Genomic DNA, 8,176 nt, shown 5'->3' with positions numbered 1-8,176 from the left:
GAGAGAGAGAGAGAGAGAGAGAGAGAGAGAGGAAAAAATTGAAATGCTCGAGAAAAATACTACCCGGCACTCTAGTGACGTCACGACGCGTCTCTTCCGTTTTCTTTCCAGAAAGGCTTCCTTCCAACTTTCAACCAAGAGAACAATCGTCCTTAGCTCCTCGTCCTTTTACTAGCGAATTCCGGGCGAATGGAAGACAGCAGCCCCACCGAGAGATGAATACTTCACCTGGTAGCATTGCGAGCTTTAACGAAACAGTGAACTGCACTTGCCGCGGAAACAGTATATATTCTCGGCGGGTGAGCACGCGAAATACGTTACTGGGATCCTAAGGCGCCATAGAGAAAGACACAAAATAAATGCACTACCAACTACTTAAAAGACACTTCAGCATGTATATATATATATATAAGGTGTATAGCATATACAGCATGATTTAAAAATAGACACCTCGATTTTCGTTTAAAAATAATAAAAATAGTCATGAATTCCGGTAAGGAATATATGGATACTGTGGATTGAAATTTTTAATATACACTAAATATATCTAGATAATAATTTGGTACTGTACGCATATATATGTCAAAATATAAAAATACATAGAACAGTGCGATTATATCGATTGAGCGCAGCGAACGGAAACGTAGCCATTCCCTCGGCTGTCGTCATTCAAGAGCAGATAAAGAGCAGAAACTCCCACAGACTCTGAGGGAAATACAGGTCTGGGCTCGGCGCGCAACTAAAACCTTTAAACGGCTTCCTTCCTGAGAGCCGGGAGAGCATCCTGCGCGAGAAGCCGGGGCCCGACAGCCTCGCTTAATCCTGCGCATTCCGCGCCATCTAGATCCCCTGGAAACTGAAGAAGCCCCAGTGAGGTTCTTTGGTATCCGGACAGCCACGATGCAAAAAGAATACGAGGATATTTACGCTCTCGCCTCGAGAGCCTTTACTGTTTAACTGGTATAGACCCAGAGTATCGTGGCCAACCGGAAAACCACCATCGAAATAGACCCTTCTTTACTTCCTTTGATCTGCTCCGCTGACCAGCATCTCGTTACGTCCACCCACGCTTCCCTGGTCTTCGGAGAGAGAACAAGCATTCTCTATATCGACTATATAAAAAGAATAAAATCCTAAGGCTCTTCTGTTACCATTGGAGCATTCAAATTATATGGAGGTCAAAGGTGCAAAGTCAGCCCAGACACGAACCCCTATACAGGATGAACCTGGATCGACGATCTCTGCGGGCAGGTCCAGGACGCTGCAAGCTCCTAGACCACTCGTGCCACCAGCACTGGACTACTTCGGCGTTCCTGTGTCCCACGGTTAGAGAGCCACACTCGAGTCTCTCTTTGGAATTTAATTCAGTGAGCCACGACACGACTGGTATGCGGATATTTGATACCCGATATTTTTTTTCGAAAAAAAAAAAAAAAAAAAAAAAAACGAAAAAAGTGCGGAGACGAGAAGAAAGTGGTGAATAAAAAACAGCGTAGAATTTTGTCCCTATTTTTCAAAAAAAAAAAAAAAACTTATTTTCTGCTTCTCGTTTTCTTTGACGTTCAATCGTCAAAGTCAGTAATACGTATTGTCGAGGGAGAAAGACATTCTTCTTTTACTCAGAGAATTCTGTGGGATAACAGGATGGAGGAGCATCCATCCCGATGGACCAAGAGTGGCAAACGATAACAGAGTTATCCACCGTAAGATATCCAGCTACTCTTGGCGAAACTAATGGACGTCTCCTCGACCACAATCTTGTTATTCGGCTGGCCATAATCTAATACAATGTTCCATTTGTTCCCGTAGGCCATACTGCAGCTCTTGTACAGGATCCATTTATGTTCCGATACATGTCAGGACCTTTGCCATTTTTAATAAACGTATTCTACTGAGATTTGAAAAATATTACTAAAATAGTCCATATAAAAAGAGCGTATTACGTAAATGGCTCTAGGTAGTATATGTATATATACTACACTGTACCAGGAGTATATTGATAGAGATCAGTCTGCAGTTGATTCTACGCCTGGAGATCCGCTATGCGGCTGACATACCGAAATGACGGATGGCTGGTTTTACAGGCGTTCCTTAACAAAAGGACTTTACACGTAGTTAACACATTCCTACCGAAGCTAATTCAAAAGACACTGTATATGTACTCCGTATGGAAAAGATACTGTAGTTACAGTCACTAAGTGTACCTTGGACAGTCAAGTCAAGTAAAGCTCGGTGATCTGACCCATTCTTCCAGATCACAATACGGTCTGATCAGTTGAGTCTGACAGTGGGGAAGTGCGAAAAGTTACGTTCGATATATCAAGTTGAAAGTTTGATATCCCTGAGGCTTTAGTGGCCAAGTTACAAACCCTGGACGTGACCAGCTGTCACTCGTGGGTACCTATGGTTATTCGGTACGAAAAAAGAAATGTAAAAAAAAAAAAAGAGAAACTGACATTGGAACGATGGTGGCTCGTGAGCTTTCACAGGGTGATATCAGGTTTATGGGAGATTTCGGTACGATTTATGAATGTGGGCAAAGTGACGTGAAAAAAAGGTAATTTTTTCGAAATGTTGCTGCCTACACGGTTACTGCTACCCGGTGCAGACCTTGAAGACGGTTCTCGCAGCTAGACTACGTTCCGATGTCAGTACGAAGTTTCCCTAAGGGTAGCATGTGCCGCCTTTCCCTTAATATAATTCCCAGTGAGGCGCCGCGGGCTTCCATAATGCAGGGGTAGCGGTTGGACCACATAAAAAATCCAGCATACTGTTCTCCCCTAGCACATGGAACATTCAGCCGGGAAGAGGAAGACAAAATGAATGCAGCGTGAAACCCTGGGCTTGCTTTATTAACGTGACGAACGATTTCTACGGGACGCCATAAACGAAAATGAGATGGGGGACGGTATTCCTTATTTGGCAAATCCATAATTCGCAAACACGTTGCCGCCCCTGGGAATCCGCTATTTTTTGCTTTCCTATTTTGTTTGTGTTATTGTCTCGGAGCTGTAGTCCTCACTGTACTACGGTACATTCTTCTTGTTTCCCATTATCACTGAGTTGTCTGCGCACTCTCCACTGATGAACGAAACCATGGGAAATGGACGAAGGGATTGAAAAATATTGAGAAGAAAATCGAAAGCCGTCGAACGCTCTAGCGTTTAATGGCGGTAATGTCGTTGAAAAACATTGCTGCGGTATTCGCAATAAAATGATTCCTTCGTGTTTGTAACGTTCCGAGTTCGCGAGTTTCCACGAAGCGAGTATAACTCGAAACTTTGGATTCGTCGAGTTTTTCGCGTGGTAATATAAGAGAAGGAGGCGCAGTAACACGACGGGTAGCGTCGCACGGCGCTTACCAGAAAAAGAATGACCGTGCAACAAGGAGAAGACGTAACGATATAAAAATTTAGCGTGCAAATAAAATGAGACGAAAATAAAAAAAATTTTGATAAACCAATCAATACGTAAGCAAGTATATGATTAATCGAACGGACGGATGAGCAAGTCCCATTGAAAATCCAGTCTTTGTAAATTTATGTACCCCGGAATGAGCGTGAACCGTAAAATGCAATTTTGCTAATCTGAATTCCGAACGAGAGTCACAAATTCGCGGGTTAATGTATCGGAAATATCAGACAAATGAACTTTATGCCGCGTAAGAGGGTCGTTACTGTCTCTGCCGGCTTTCGAATGCGATAACTCGATAAGGGGTAGAGAAAAGGGGAAGGTCCACGGAGCCGAGGATCGATTTTTTATCTTTTTCTCAAACTTTCTCCTTCTACCCCATTGCCACGCTCCACCTGTACCCAACATCTCTCGTTCGTATCATCCTTCAATAAACCAACCACCGCCGGTGTCCCTTTTTCTTTCTTTCTCAAATAGATACATTCTCGTTATTCAAAAACTAACTTCATCCGACCGTTATAGATACGTATATACCAGCTAGGGTATATAATTGGGAAGAAACATCGATCCATCACGACACTGGTCCCAGTTAACCAAGATGCTCGGTAGCCGAGACGCTACCAACTACGTAGATGGTAGCAGGGGTGTCTCTTCCATAAGCTTAGATTGGCTTTGCATAGTTTCGTGTGTCGGGAGTTGAGTTATAATTACCTTAGTGCTTGTAACGCGAGCGCCCTCTACCTTCGGCAACATGACGGGATAATAAATTAATACGGCACATCGCGTAAATGTAATACGAGCCTAACTACCGCTCGGAGTGAGAGCGCATCAGGGACGATAACCGGAATACGAAGAATCATCTGCCATACGACAAGTGGAATTTACAGCTACCCCCAGACCCACAATACCAAAGTACTAAATCACCCTTAATAGATAGACGTACCATACCAACCCCTGTACGAGCAGAGAATTGTCACTACCAGAGACACCTGCTTCCATTGTTAAGATCATATTTCACTTGGTAAAATCTCCATAATTTTTTTTATATCAAAAAAAAATTTTTTCTTCTAAAATAATCTCGCTTCGGACACAATCTCTAATACCTTCTTGGCACTTTTTATGATAAATAAAATAACTTGACGGAACTCGTTATTCCTCCTATCCAAATTAACGCGTTGAAAGATTAACCCTTACTTTTACTCTTGAACCCTTTTAAAATCTTACTTTATATACCCTATTCTGGTTTCTCACTTTTATCCCCAATTTACTCCTGAAGTACTGTCCGTAGTCGTCATCCACGAGCTCTCGCACCCTACTTCCGGATTCCGGGACAGTCTTCGTCCCTGCGTCAGAGTCGTTGGGGCCATCGCAGTACAATACGAGACCTAAAGTCTTGCCGAAAAGACACAACGAGGTCAGTACTTAAGGGTGCTTTGGCTAGTTTGTCTACGGGTAGCTTGAATGGCAAAGTAGACTAGGAGTGACCAGTAGCTGCGAGATGCAGAAACTAGACAATGCCAGAAAGAGTTGGACAGAATGGGATACTAGGTAAAAGAGCAAGGTAAGGGAGGAAGGCAGCTCGCTTGAAAATGTCAGTGTAGGATAACATAAACACTTCAAAGGAATTTTACTCTAACCGGTAGCGGCAGCACCGCCGCCGTCGATCTCGCTACTCCAGAAGTACTTTTAGTGCCGGCAGTCGAAGGAAGCTCGAGAAAGGTGGTGGAAGTGCAGACGCATGTATTGATTACCACTCCGGCACTGGCACCCGAGAGTTATAAGAAATTCGCCCTGTACCGGCTACTCGTGTTTTTATTGCGCTAAAATTACCAATTTCCCAAGCACGTGTCAGCCCTGCAAAGGCTTGCCGCACTGCTCCGGAGCGCCACCGCACCAGGATTACCAACCTCTGCCCGAGCCCCTTGCACGAGTTAACGATACACGTTCCTCTGCACTAAATACCTCACTTAGACGCTCCTTTGCTTCCATTCCAAGCTGCCACTGTGCTTCGGTCTTACTCAACGTCCGCAACATCATCGGAAGCTGCGCATCCCAGACGGGAGAGGAACCGTTCAAAAATTCGAGGTTGGAATCAGCTGCCGCGCCGTTGCTACGTAAGGCGTTGGGTACAGGTAAATAGAAAGAGGATAGGTAGGTGGGTACCTAGGAAACTTTTCACCTAACGAAAAATACGAATCCAAGAGTTTTCCAGTAGCGGGCAACCGGAACTCATTCCTGCATTCATTCCTTCCTTTCTGGATGGAAGGAACGAGGGAACCGGAGGAAGCCTTCTCTCCGGGTACACGTGTAAGGTTATTTATTTATTTTCTTCCTTGGAGCTCGTCGGGCTTCCTGATTGGAGGGAACTCTAAGGCCAGCACTGCTGGGGCGTGAGTGGCGGAGGAACTGGAATGCGAAGGAATGAAAGCACCGCCGTGTGGAAGCGGTGGCTTAAGGTTTCGGTTTCTTTTTTGGAAATCCGTAGGGACGCTATACAGCGACCCTGCTCTACACGGAACACGGAGCGGCTACGTGAGGCAGTTACTGCCACGTGCGTCATCGGATACAAGTTTTCTGCTTTCGAACGAGAGAAAATAATATCCAGGAAGAGTATAGAGAGAGAGAGGGGTAGTACTTTTTCTTTTGATATATTGTGTGTATATATATATATATTTTTTTTATTTTCATATTTCCCACCTTCTTTCCATCTCTTTTTCCTCTTATACAAAACTTCTCTCTTTCCCCACTGCTCCCCCAAAGCATCCGCCAGGCACGAGCGTGCCTCTGTAGAATATTAAGGTCGAGCTCTCCGACGCAGTAATAATGACAGGGCTGCTTAATTAAAGGGGACGCTGGAATCTGCAGAGCAACAAGTTCGCCAGCGAAATTTTCTGCATGCCTGTTTACATGTAATATCACTTTTTCGTAGCACGAATCTTCTTTGTCGGGCTATCGGGAGAGCTCGAGAATGCTCAACGTTATTATATCAAAATGTTTACGACCAAATTCCTTGTGCCGTATGAACGTATAGATACACGTTAATAGGCATTCACTCTTCTCTGTCGCCTTTTACTTCTTCTAACGGATCTAATGCTGCGTATGTTTACTATTATATACAATATATTTCTCCAAGTGACGTCTGGCCTGGACTGCTCTCGATTGCAGTGGGAAGGCAACGAAAGCAGTGCTAAGCCGAATGATCTGCTACGACGTAACCTCGGCAACCCAAACCCGTTTTACCAATTTGAATTGCAAACCCACGGATTATTGTCCACAAGACGGTGGTTTCCTTTCGTCAGGATAAGCTGGCTTAACTCGAGATTATTTAGAATAAATACGTAATGCCCGAAGTCTAACGATCTGGCATACCTAAAACTCGTGTATACGCGCCTACGAAAAATCTCTGGATAAAGGGATAAATGTTTTACAAAATAATACAAGCCCTACGAGAGCGAATTATTAAAATCTCAAACGATAAATCCGAACGTCTCTCGAACGAGCCTATTTCTCGAAACGGAGCCTTAGGCTCTTGCACTTCCGGTTTCGTTGACTGGGATCGACCTTGAACTCCTCTCATTAAATTTCGCGAATGCATCGACTGCCAACTACCACCCCAAGGCGTCGGATTATCTCGGATCAGCATATACCAACTTCGCTACCAGGATGGTACACGGTACGAGTGTGCGCATGCGGCGCGACACAGTTCAAAGTTACTAATTTCCGTGAATAATTGTTGCGCGAATTAGCCCGTAGCTAACTTTAATTAATAATCCTCGTATAACCGTATCCTCTCTGGTGCTACTATTGCTGGAACGTACGGTATTGTTTTATAGCCTCCCTCGTGCCGTTCTATCATTCTCAACATTTTCCACCGGTTTAGCCTCGGACTTCACCAGTCACGTGAATTCATAATATTCTCGTGGAAAAGTGTATGAACGCAGTATACTTATTTATTTAACACCCGGTAGTCCGTAACGATATCTTATCGCTGACTGCAGACTCGGTAATTGTAGCTCGATAAGCGTCAGCCGTTGTCAAAACTGCCAACGAATATACTAGTCAGCGCCACTTCAGCTGAATCGCTGTCGCGCCTAGGCATTCGCCGTTAATTACATTCTTCTCGTTCTCCGAGTGGACTGTGTGAAAAATATTGTAGGAATTTTAAAAAATAATCAAATCACAGCTTATCGACTTTGCACAAGACCACGTATTCGAATAGGACTGGAATGGTAATAAGGCTAGGGATAATAAAGATACACAGTATTATAGTCTATGTTTAAGAGGTCGATATTTAAAGCAGTTAGTTATTTCGAAAGGGTCACGAGGAACGTCCGCCCCAAAGTGCAGAGGGCATTGAGCGAATCAGTGACTCGACCTCACGAATTACCGGAATCGATGCGCCACGGAGGATATTGCGGCGGAAACGCGTTACGCATCAGCATCATCAGTCACTTGGTATTCGCTCGAACACACCTCGTTCGCACGGGCCTGTGCTCCCGCACACAAACCCACAAGCACCAGGCACAGTGAAATAAATGGGCAAACGCGAAACGGGCCCTACGCACCCTCGAGCCTCGACGCCCTCGCTGGAAACGCTTTGCCGTTTCTGTGTCCTAGGTAGCGATCCATCTGGGAAGATACGTAATATTGATCCACGGGTAATCAATCATAAATGAAACGCAATGAGTTCAGATCCCAGGAAGAGGTACGAGTACTTTGAATACAGGAAATTCAGGAAATGATGGAAGGTCTTGCGGTATGCGCA

The sequence above is a fragment of the Cephus cinctus genome, unplaced genomic scaffold (genome assembly GCF_000341935.2).
Source record: "Cephus cinctus unplaced genomic scaffold, Ccin1 Ccin1_scaffold0867, whole genome shotgun sequence".
Taxonomy (NCBI): domain Eukaryota; kingdom Metazoa; phylum Arthropoda; class Insecta; order Hymenoptera; family Cephidae; genus Cephus; species Cephus cinctus.
This window is presented reverse-complemented; position numbering follows the sequence as displayed.